The following is a 12,207-nucleotide window of genomic DNA, read 5'->3' on the forward strand; positions in this document are numbered from 1 at the left end:
TTTAGCCCCTTACTCAGAAAAATCCTACATCTGCCACTGTGAAACGGTTTGCTGCAAGATATTTTTAGATTTCTCATTAAGGCAAATGACCAGTATGCCTATGAAAATAGCTCAGCTCTATGTTTTTCCTTAGACTGGATGGGGAATTCTTATAAGAACAAATGTTCTGAGGCAGACAGAGAGGGTACTTGAAAACAAAGTTAATTTTCTTTTCAACTACTTCAAAGAATTTTATTCAGATAAGGCCATGGGTTTTATAGAGAGTTACGGTTTCTTCCATTCGTATGTGGGGATCTGTTCTCTCTAACCGTTACGCTGCTGCAGGGACGTTGAACCGGACACTGACTGGTGCGAGACTAGTGCTTCACACTTGTTTTGACATTACTTTTTGAACGACAGATTTCACATAATGTAGTGGAGTAAAAAGTAGAAGAGTTACAAAAATGGAAATACTTGAGTTAAGTAAATAAACACAAAACATTACTTATGAATAGTAACAAATACTTTTATTATATTACAACTAAAACTGCACATCATTACTGAAAGCATCACCATCAAAACATGGTTGTCTCCCGGACTACACCACCAGCCACCACTAGAGGGAGCCGATCCCTTAAACCAGCCTAATTAGGCTGGATGAGCTACACCTGCTTTGAGGGCTTTATGAGGCTGGCTGTGTTCGAAATAGATTACTACATACTGGATACTGCATACTGGACTCAGTATATACTGGATACTGCATACTGGTCCTCGTAGTAGTATGCAGTACAGTTTCCAGTATGCGACAAAAGCAAAGCACACTACGGGGTCACGTGAACGTAGCGTTGCATGATGGGATGCAGTACACCACGAAGATAGCTCTGTTCGCGTACTGGAATATTTTGCGGAAGTAGTAAGTCATCCGGGTATGTTTCGCATACTGGAAATTTTCATTTTGGTCACATACTGCATACGGCATACTGATTTGGGGCTCGATCAGTACGCCAGTAGTATGTAGTAGACTATTTCGAACACAGCCGCTGACTTCTCAGCAACTCTTTGCTGTGTCTTTGCTGTGCCTGTTCTTGTGTCACAGGTCAGCTGGTACGGTATCTTGATTAGTGGGAATTTTCCTTCTAGGTTTCTTTTCCATTCATTATCTTTTTTTCTGTGCCATTCTCAGGTTTGCTAACCCTGTCTTACCTGAATTTTTATAGTATGTTATTTTTGTTGTTTATTTTTGTTGTTTCTCTCACTCCTTGAGATAGTCAGCTTTTCCCCTGGAGCCCTTTGTTTGTTTGTTTTTCTTCTGGCTACTGGCTGCGTGGCAGCAACATCTCAATGTGTGCAGCCATTTGCCAGAATGGTGGGGTTCATCATGCCACTCCTGGGCCCTACAATACTGTGTACACCACCTCAACACAGAGCACAACATACACATTCTCCATCACTAGGGGGATGAATCAGACCTGACGGGATTTGCTGTCTGGGACAATGAAAGTTTGCACTGAGCTGCTCAAGTACCAAACTGGCTAACTGAACAGCCATGATTTGTTGTGCTCCACACTCTCCAGTGCTACTGAATTCCTTGACATAGAGGTGGTTGCAACCCCACCTATACAAATCTATTCAGCGGATACGAGAGGGGTGGATACGTCACTCAACGAGGAACGTCCCCCGCTGTCTTGACAGAGTGGACATCGCCTGTGATGTTGATGAGATCTTGTAGTAAGACCCAGAAGCGAGACAAGATGGCACCTAAATAACCAAAATAACCAAAATAAACCTTCCCCTTGTAATTGTTTCACTTTATGGTGTAAATGTACTGAATATGCAGAAATAACCTGTATATTTATGAATATACAGTACATTTATATGTGAGTAATATGAAATGTATACAGCTGACTACACAGTGTTCAGGCTACACCATAGGTTTTGGCTAGAGTTGAAAGTTTTGGTTGATCTAAACTGCCTGGGTAATCTTTTGTAACTGAAGAGTGAGTGTGGGAAGACAATATTACCATGCTGGTTGCATCTGAATTGCCAGTGTGTACCGGGAGAAACAAAGGTCAACCAGACTTTTCATAACAAAATTCCTGAGTATGCCAAGTCTGTACATAGCTTGTCAGAATGTCAATAGTTTCCTTCAAATCCTTGTGTAGACTGGATTTAATGATCTGACCTAGACAAAGTGCTACTATGGCAAGACTCACTACAGCAACACCAACATTTTTAAACAAAGCCGGCATCACTTGTAACAACAGCCTTGACTCCAGCATCCATGTCAACCATATCCTTTATGATACCAGCCATGATAACAAAGAGCAGTACTAGCTCACCCAACAGAGAATGCCCTTGAGGTACCACTTGAGGTACTTAGCAATGTCAGGACGGACAGTGAGTTCCCCGCCAGGAGAGGACACATCTGCACAAACGAACACACAGGACATGTCCAGGACATGGTCGTTGAGAAGCCTAACTTCCTACAAAGAATGAAATGTGCTCAGGGGACATCTATTGCGAAGATGTTAAGATATTCTAACCATATTCATTTACATTTACATTTATGGCATTTGGCAGACGCCCTTATCCAGAGCGACTTACATTTTTATCTCATTTTTTTTTTTTATACAAGTGAGCAATTGAGGGTTAAGGGCCTTGCTCAGGGGCACCTCAATCATGGCCTGGGGATCGAACCTGCGACCCTCCGGTCACAAGACCAGTTCCCTAACCGTTAGGCCATGACTGCCCTTATTCATTAAGAACCTATCCAGAGGATTGCATATGACATTATGCTTTAGCATATTGGTGAAATTCTTCTGTCCCTATTTTAATACACTTTATTTAAACACATACAAACATTTACATTTGTGTTCCGTGTTAAGTGTGCTGACACAGTGGTACACGTCAACTGTGTTTCTAGTGGTTCTCTAGTGATCTGATATGATAGCAGTGATGACCGTGGACACACTCGGCGTCCTATAACCGCAGAGTCCAAATGTCCAAACGTCCATCAATGGAGATTCAGCGAACACTGTTCCACTTACCAGGCGAGGACTCTTTTTCCTTCTGACATTTTATTGAGAGAGAGAATGTCAGTAGAGATTTATATTGATATTTATATTGTATTTGATGAGTTGTTCCTAATTCAGGGATCATTCATATTGTTTTGTTGTTGTTTTGTGTTTTTATTTGTTTGTTGTGATCTTATGTTTAATACTTGCTTATATGCACTTTGTGTTAAAATGTGTTACTAAAGGTCAAGTTGTATATTATTATTTTTTACTTTGTCTATATGAAAACGATATCCATACAAGAGAGACCTTGTTTACTGTTTTTTGTATACGTGATGTGACTCTAGAGGAGTGAAATGCAGGATCGGGCATCAGGTTCCTTTTAGTGAAGAAAACAAAAATGGAAAAGATTTTCAAATTACATATTTTATTCTTGAACAGAAGACACTCACTTTTTTCAATAAGGGCAATAAGTTGAAATGAGAAGCAGGTGTGCTCAGTGGTTAGTAAGCAGGTGATTGGGACTTGGAAAGTGTGTGTGTGATTGATGGGTGTGTGATTTGTCAGATATAATAATGACAAATTATGTGTATAGCCTGTGGGAAATCTGCTGCAGTGGAGACACCTAGTGGACATTCTGTGGAACAGTCAAGTCTGAACTGCTTGAAATTAAACAAAATGTTAGGCTGATATTGTGGTTCTGCATGGGTTATTGTGGTCCCTCACAGGGGGAACTCTCAATTCACCAGTACACTTAAATCATTAATGGGCTTTTTAATTGGCTGTCAAACTGCATCAGTGGGTTAAAGCAGCAGGGTTAAAGCTGAAGTGGGGTTTATATCCAAGACCCACATTTAACCCACAGCAGTTCTTCTTGTTGACCACTAGGTGGTGTAGAGGGCTTTGTCATATACACTGTAAATCTGTGCTGGCTTACTGTTGTGTGTTGTCCTTCCAAAAGAACACAAGACCCTATTTTGCCTTCTTTTCACCTCATCTGCTTAGCAAATCGACTGTGGCATCTGTCATTTTGTCCTTTTACATCTGCAAAGTCCTCACATCTACAGGATGACGCACCCCTGAGTCCTCAGTCCAGCTGCATGGATGGTGGTAATAAGCAGGTCTGATGTGCACCATATTTGTGTATTCCATGGGTGTCTATGAGAATGGAAAGGTCTGCTGTCCACCACATACCATTTAGTTTCTGTCTCAGTGTCTCAATGCAAAGTACGTAAAGATCAAGGGGTTCAGCGTTGCTGTCTCCATGACTGAGAAGAAAATAATAAATATTTAAAGTGGATTTATTAATAGAAATCAACATGGATAAACACAGGGATGAAGTCAGTAGATTGAATTTCAGATAAAATAGCTAGAAGGCATAGTACTAACGGATTACATCGTTTATGCAGATTAGATAATCGGATGCGGATAAGATTCAGAAGACTGAATAATTGTTCTGTTTACGGGCATCATGATGTGTAGAAATTCTAAAATAAGTTAAAATCAGCAAAGGGCAATTTGTGTGTGTGTGTGTGTGTGTGTGTGCAACCCTAGAGGTGCAGTTGATGTGCATACATATCCATCTTCACACTTAGCTTTCTTTGTGATTACAGAGCATGGAATTGCTATCAAGACTTTTAGACGTGCCCTTTGTATGACCATAACCATGAACAGAAATGTGTGTGGAAATCGTGTAATGCACACGTGTAATGATATCAGACAAATTTCATTTAGAGGATAGTTATCATGTATATTCATCTGTGTTGGTTCTGCGTTGATACATGTAAATTCATCCATGTTGGTTCTGTTTGGATGCATGTATACTCACCTGTGCTGAATTTGTCATGTGTCAGTGCTCCGTCTACCTGAAAGCTGGTCCATGCCTCTGCATTAGTCTGGTGGAGCACATATGAGGTGAATCTTCACACCTGCTGAAGTTGTGTTCAGACTTCTCCTATTCATTGCCAGTGAGACCAAAAGGTTTGATAAATATGAAATGTGATGGCTGCAAAAAATTTTTATTACAATCTCATAAAATGTAAGAGGCTTAATTGATGTGTCAGGGTGCAGTTTTACTGAGGTTTCTGTTAAATAACAACCCACAAAATGGCTGAACCTTTTAACCAAGAATAAATAAAAATTCTGAAGAGCATATTTTACAGTTGAGTGGGTGTTACTCCCTTTTAGCATGTTGCTGCAATGAGTCTTTCATAAAACAACGCTGAGGCAAAAACCTGATATTACTAGGCCTTAAACATGAGAGCAAAGATTACCAAGCCACGTAGCATGAGAGAGACAGATAGACAGAAACAGTCTGACAGAGAGAGAGAGAGAGAGAGAGAGAGAGAGAGAGGAGCTCCCAGGTTCCAGGTGTTGAAGTCCACAGCTTATCTGTTGTATGCAGCCCCAGCTGAACAGCTGGCCTGACCATGACTGTTGGCTGCATACATGCAGACTCCAGCTCACACAGCTCGGAAATCTCCAAACCCTCTTGAACACGTGACTGACAGTACAAGTTCAAAATGTGGAATTTAAAAATGCACTGCTGGTAGAAACAAGGATCTTCATCAAATCGGCCTCTAACTACTATATATGAATTATATGATATTGAGCTTTTCACTCATATGACTAGCTTAGCAAACATACACACACAAGTGATCTTTCCCCCACAGGTCCTTTTAACGAGTCAGAACTGAAACTATTGACATGTGACATGTGACAGTACTTCAAGACCCAACACGTCCATGCAGTCCGTTTGTGTTTATTTGGTTGGTTTGGTTTGCTTTGTCTTTGGCTGGGCAAACAGGAAATTGCATGATTTATTTGAATTGCAGCCATTAGCCATGCATCCTCTCATCAAACGTCCATCCATCACTGTGAACAATCCACACCTGCAGGTCTGATGTTCGGTGCTAAACATGATGTAATTTTGCTATGTTGATGTGTGACTGCATTGTCAAGTATAAAGACAGAGTTAAAGAGAAAAAATAGAGTATATAGAGTACTCTATAGTAGAGTACTCTAATCATATTAGAGTATGCTTGAATACTAGGCCAATATATCATATTAAACAAAAAAGGCCTGTTTAAATGTATGGCAGGGCACTGCATGAAGAATATGAAAGACATATGCTTAAGTAGCTTGAAAGATTGTGGGTTTCTGGGATTCTGGGACAGTGTATTTGTGTGTCATGTCTGTGTGGGAGTGTGTTGGTGCATTTCTTTGAGTAAAGGTTGCCTTCCCTATTATATCCGGCTTAAATGTCAGGCTTAGTAATCATTTAAACATTCAGGTAGATAACCTCACTAGTGTGTGTATCTCTGACCACACGTGTATTTCTGACCACACGCCTCTCTCAGTAAGACATGACACCATTAAAATCCTCAGCAGTTCATTTCAGAAACAGCTCCAAAAAGCACTATGATGTGTGTGTTTGTGTGTGTAAGTGATAATGTCATGTAACAGTAGAGACACTTTACAGCATAGAAATTAACAAGTAGGCTATATAACCTAAGAAAGTAAAGAAGTCCTCACACTTCAAATATGCTGTTTAGTTGTATCATAGCTGGTGAGAATTCTGGTGCAATTTTATACATTCAGTCAATCAGCCATAAAAACAACCAAACATTTAAAAAAAAACAATTGAACAATTTAAACTAACAAACTAACACAGTTAGGGAATGTGGGTCACTTTGTTTCTATAAATGTACCATTCATGAAAACGGGGCAGATCTCACCCTGTCCTTTGTCTGAATAACAGCCTTTCTGCCTCCCTTGATGTGAAGGTTGGCTTAAAATAATAAAAGCAGATTCATTTTATAACCAGAACAACAACTTTTATAGCCAAATAACTAAACCATTCTTTTATTTCGAAAACAGATAAACAACAACAAGCACTGTTTTAAATTCATGCACACGTCAGGATCAAATTAGAGGAAAACTTACTTTTTGAATATTATTAAATCCAGAGCTTAGTATGTTTTCTACATGCGGCTGTTGGTATTGTTTCTGTGTTTTCTCTCATTCTGGTGTTGATCAGTCATATTCTGGTGTTGATCAGTCATATTCTGGTGTTGATCTGTCATATTCTGGTGTTGATCTGCTACGTTCTGGTGTTGATTTCTTATCTGGTGTTGATGTCCCACATTCCAGCATTGATTTATTTCTTTTTAATGTGGATGTTATCCTGGTGGCAAAGACTGTAATGCAATAAAACTCCCCTCTTCCTCCCCTCTCCCCTTTCCTATGTCTGGAAGAATGTGTTTTATTCTTTCTCTTTTTTTCTGATAGTTTACAGGTTTCATCCTTTTATTGGCAGAGATGAAATTGCTTCATTTCACACTGTGGAGTCATGTTCTCCCCACCCTTGTTCCTCTTCCCCTTCTTAAATGACATCCAACAGTCACATTTTATATGAATCATTTTGAATTTGTCATTGTGGTCCTGTTTGCAGAAGATAAGCTGGTGACCAATAAGCAGAACCAGTGAGGCTGCTATACATGCAGTTCACATGTCAAAAGAAGCTACACAAGATGTTTTGCTTCAGAGGTCAATATACAGTTTATCTTTCTCTCTCTCTCTCTCTCTCTCTCTCTCTCTCTCTCTCTCCTCTTTCTTTTTCTCTTGTGCATGTGTGTGTGTGTGTGTGTGGATGATGTGGGGTTAGGCTGATCCAAAAGACATGTTATTCTTTAGCTATTTTTCTTTTAACCCAGTTGTAAGGCCCCTCAGTGATTGGTCCACTATCATTCCTCTTTTTATGAGAGCAAAATCATTTGTTATGGTTTGCCCACTAAAGTCCTCACACTTTAATGTTAATGTGCTGTTTAGTCTTATCAGAGCTATTTCAAACCAGATATTACAACTATTGTTCACTGCTCAGATAATGTCACATAATTTCAGTATTAGACATTTGGTATTTCACAAAGACATCTCATTTTCCCTAGATATCTGCACCAGAGTCCCTTTTGATTTGTATCACTCCTTTTGATATCTCTTCTGTGTAATCAAATTTATGCTAATTGAATTTTCTTCCAAACTCCCCAAAATGTTGCTCAATGTCCTCAACAAATGAACAAAACCTGGATGTTCAATGTGTATGGGTTCGCAATGCCAAAAACAATATATTAACTTGCCTGATTAAAATAAGGCTACATTTCACATATAAAAAAAAGGGTTGTGACTCTGAGACATTTCAGACTGTGTAGATGTAAGTACCCTCTAATTAAACATTATCCTTACATACTAGAACTTCATATTTACTGTGTTATATCAAATCTATTGAGTTGAATCACTATATTGGTGTTTGAGGCTGGATATGTTAAAATGGTGTCAGAACTGATATCAAAGGCCAGCGCATAATCACATTTTGAATGTCTCCGAATTGAACATTCAACAGGCATCAGCTGGCTTATCTGAACACAATATTTTCTTGTGTCATGTGTCAGAGCTGCTCAAAAAACTCTTTTGCGTGGAGTACACTCAGGGATGGATTACTGACCAGGAACCAGGAGGTCTCAGGTGTCCTCAGACCACAGGGCCCGAGGCAGCTTGGTGCTCCAAAGATGCTTGTGCCCATCTGTGTCCATCTGTGATTGTTAGGTGTTGATGTGTATATTACATTCTGTTACATACAAAGCTTTAAAAAGACAAGAGCAGACATTCTTAAATGTATTCAACTTCTCAGGTCAGGCTGGGTCCTGCTTAACTGGACATTTTGTGCACCTTCATCCGAACTGATTGCATTACCTTTTATTTAATATTATAACCATGAAAACATATGAGTACAAAAGCTGCCTCGCCCGACACGTTTTGGTGCTGATGGGGTGTGAGTGAGTTGGCTGTGAAACAAACTGGGAGATCGTGAGAGGCCGTGGAGTGCAAAGAGCATTACAACTCAGGGCTAGAACTGCAGTTCATTTTGTCATTGCGAATAAGTTATTTATCTGAATAGTTTTGATGCAATTGATCTGCCCATGCCTTTACTTGAAGGAGAGTTTTACCCATAAACTGATGTGGTGTCCCAACCCCAGTAGCAACTTTACCTGCTTCAGACCCATAACACAGTTAGATGTTCTTCCTAAGCTGTTTGAGCAATGCCATCCTCTTGATTGCTTTTAATGTCATGTGTTGTAGGTTCCTGTGAAAGTGTTTAATAGTATATGGTGTGCTTGTACATTGTCATAATATGGAAAAAATGTAGCTTAGATATCTATCATTATGCTGTAAATTCATCTTTTCAGAAGGCAATATTAAACTATTACACTGCCTCGTCCCTTTGTGTGACTTCTCTTTCAGGAGATCATGCTGGAACCCATTTCTTTGTTTTAGCACACGTCTAGGTTTTCTCATTAAAGCCTGAATTGTGCTAAAATGTTTGCTTCCATGCTTGAGGGCAGAGTCGGGGAGACGTGAAACCCTCTGAGGTTTGGACCGTTGCTTCTGTTAGTCCAACAGTCCAGAACTGAATTCCAAAGCTCTGAGATCTCTGATGTTTTTCTTTCTTAATATTTCATTTCCTCTTCCCTTATTTAATTAATTTGTTCATGTGAAAAGTGGTGACAAGGCATCCATACCTGAATGGAATTTCAGTGATGTGCCAACTGGAGTATAAAGGATCTTTGAAGATAACTCTGACACCTCTCAGATGGTGTCCTGTCCAAACCGAAACATTTCATCCCCATCTAGTAACACCATCTGTTTCTCCCATGATGTTTTTGAGCAACTGTGAAACTAAACACATCAAATTCAAACGCAAACTCTTGCCCTTTTAAGTATATGCACGTGTTGTGTTTGCAGAATGGGCCGGTCCAGGTATTTGAGCTTTTAGTTGTGAGCTGTGCCAAGTTTGTTTCTTTCTGTTACTGCAGGAATTGCGAAAAAGTTTTCTAGGTGCCAAGCTGGTGCTCCTTTGAGTCATTGTTGGACTCACTGGACATTCACTTGAGATGTTTCATAGTTTTTTGTATGGCCTCTTGCAGAACTCCAGACCATATGTGTGGGTTAGTTATCCTGAGCTGATTTTAGCCTGGATACAGGTGGCTTTGAAGCGGTAGATCCTGATCTCATGGTGTTAACACATGGCTCACGCTCATTGTAGCCCCCAGTGACACTGGTCATCATTCATGAGGTCAGGCTGGTTGATTAGCTGGTGTCTCCTTGATGAACCTGTGAGTACTCCTTTCAGGTAACTGAAGCTGGCATGTCAACGCACGCTGATTAGGCATGCGTATGGGAGCAGACTGGAACAGGATGCAGGTTTTCTCCCAGTGCTCCTGGTGATCACTTTCTTAACCGAGATGAGAGTGAGATAGTGAGATAAAAGAGATGAGCTTTAGAAGAACGTCTCCCCATGTCATTGACCTTTGTGTCAGCCTTGTGCGGGCTGACAGGTGAAGGTTTCTGTTCCCCCTTTTGTCACCTGCTAAGTAGGACTAGAGGAGTGAGCACCTGACATAGCCTTTGACAGAACACTCACTTCATCTTTCCCCACTCACAAGTCCTCCCCACTCATAGTGTCTTACGTGCATGGACGTAATTTTGATTTCAAAAGTGGGGGGACATGGATTCGTCGCTATTTAAATATTTGGTTTTAACCGTAAAAACTGGGGGGGACCAAAACCGGCTTTTGAAAAAGTGGGGGGGACATGTCCCCCCCGTCCCCCCCCCCAAAATTACGTCCGTGCTTACGTGACACTGGTGACTGAATTCTCTTTCTACCCTGTAAGTGGCTTAGTCGTGGGATGCTGTTTTGTTTTGGAATGTAACTACACAGAATGTGTGAGAGTCCTGGGTTTATCTCCAGCCCAGCTGAGGAGTTCATGCCCCTTCCTGAGATTTTAACAGCTGAGGCTACAGCAGGTACACTGAACAAATGCACAGCGACCATCAGGGGACATACACTCTTATTTGTATGTCTTATACAAGATAAAACAAAACATATTTTCTAGTGTAAATCCCTTAAAACCGATTAACCTGCAAAATAAACTCCCAATATCTATATCAGAGACACCAACCTGGCCCCTACACTGACTTTATTAGGTTAGTGTATAAGTGGATTACATACACTATGTACAGATTCCATGCCCAGTGTGCCCATCACTCTACCATATTTATCATCGCTCATTTCCTGATTTCTGCATCTCCGCCACCACAGACATTATTTCTGTGGCAGTGGCACCTATATGGTGGAGGGAAGACATGGCTGTGCTAGGATAGAAGTGTTGCAGGAGTTTGCCATGTGTCATTGCTGTGATTAGGACGGACGGCTATCACAAATGAAATACAGAGAAAGATGAGTTGTAGTCTTTAATGTCTAAAAAATGTACTGTCTTGATGAAGACCATAGGGAACATATATCTAAATATACAATGGCAAAAATATATGTCAGAATGAGTGTTTCTAACTCTTATATTTAATTATTATGAAATTGAGATGATTACGGCATTAACAGTAATAATTGCTGATCACTGCATTTGAGTGGGGTTGAAGTCTCAGATGCTAAACCTGGCCTCCACCCATGATGAATCTCTCATACACTTGTGTTCATTTGCAGGGCAGGCGGGTCCATCTCACCGTGGCCGGGTGGTGTGGAGCGTGGCCAGTGTCCTGCGGAGGATGGGCTTACAGCTGCAGGCACTGTGAGTGTATTCTCCTGCAGTCAGGTACACTCTGAGCTGACAGAGTGGAGCTGTAGTAAAGGGCACTCTTTGAGGACAAGAAGCAGGTGTGAACTTTATATGTACCTGTGACCAGGAAGACACTACTCAAATCATCAGGGCTGGCATTTTTAATATATGTGAGTTTCATGTTTGATTAGGACATGTGAATAACAGTTGTTAAACTAAACCAAAACTTGAACTGAAAAGTGTTCTGCATGCTTGGTTCATTATGACAGTATTTAACCAATAAACTGCCTGGTGTGATGTTTTTCTGTGTGTGTGTGTGTGTGTTTTTGTATGTGCATGTGCATTTGTGTGTGTACATTTACATTTACATTTACGGCATTTAGCAGACGCTCTTATCCAGAGCGACTTACAAAGTGCTTTGCATCTGATCACAGAATTCATCCTAGGTAATAGTACGGATAGGCCAGAATTCAAGATACCATTGAGTCAGACTACTACTAAACTACAGGAGTCAATGTCATTACCTAGTGTTTTGCAAGTTAGACGTTTGCCAATTAACCACACAACCACACGTTTGCACAATTAAC

The sequence above is a fragment of the Brachyhypopomus gauderio genome, chromosome 11, assembly GCF_052324685.1.
Source record: "Brachyhypopomus gauderio isolate BG-103 chromosome 11, BGAUD_0.2, whole genome shotgun sequence".
Classification (NCBI taxonomy): domain Eukaryota; kingdom Metazoa; phylum Chordata; class Actinopteri; order Gymnotiformes; family Hypopomidae; genus Brachyhypopomus; species Brachyhypopomus gauderio.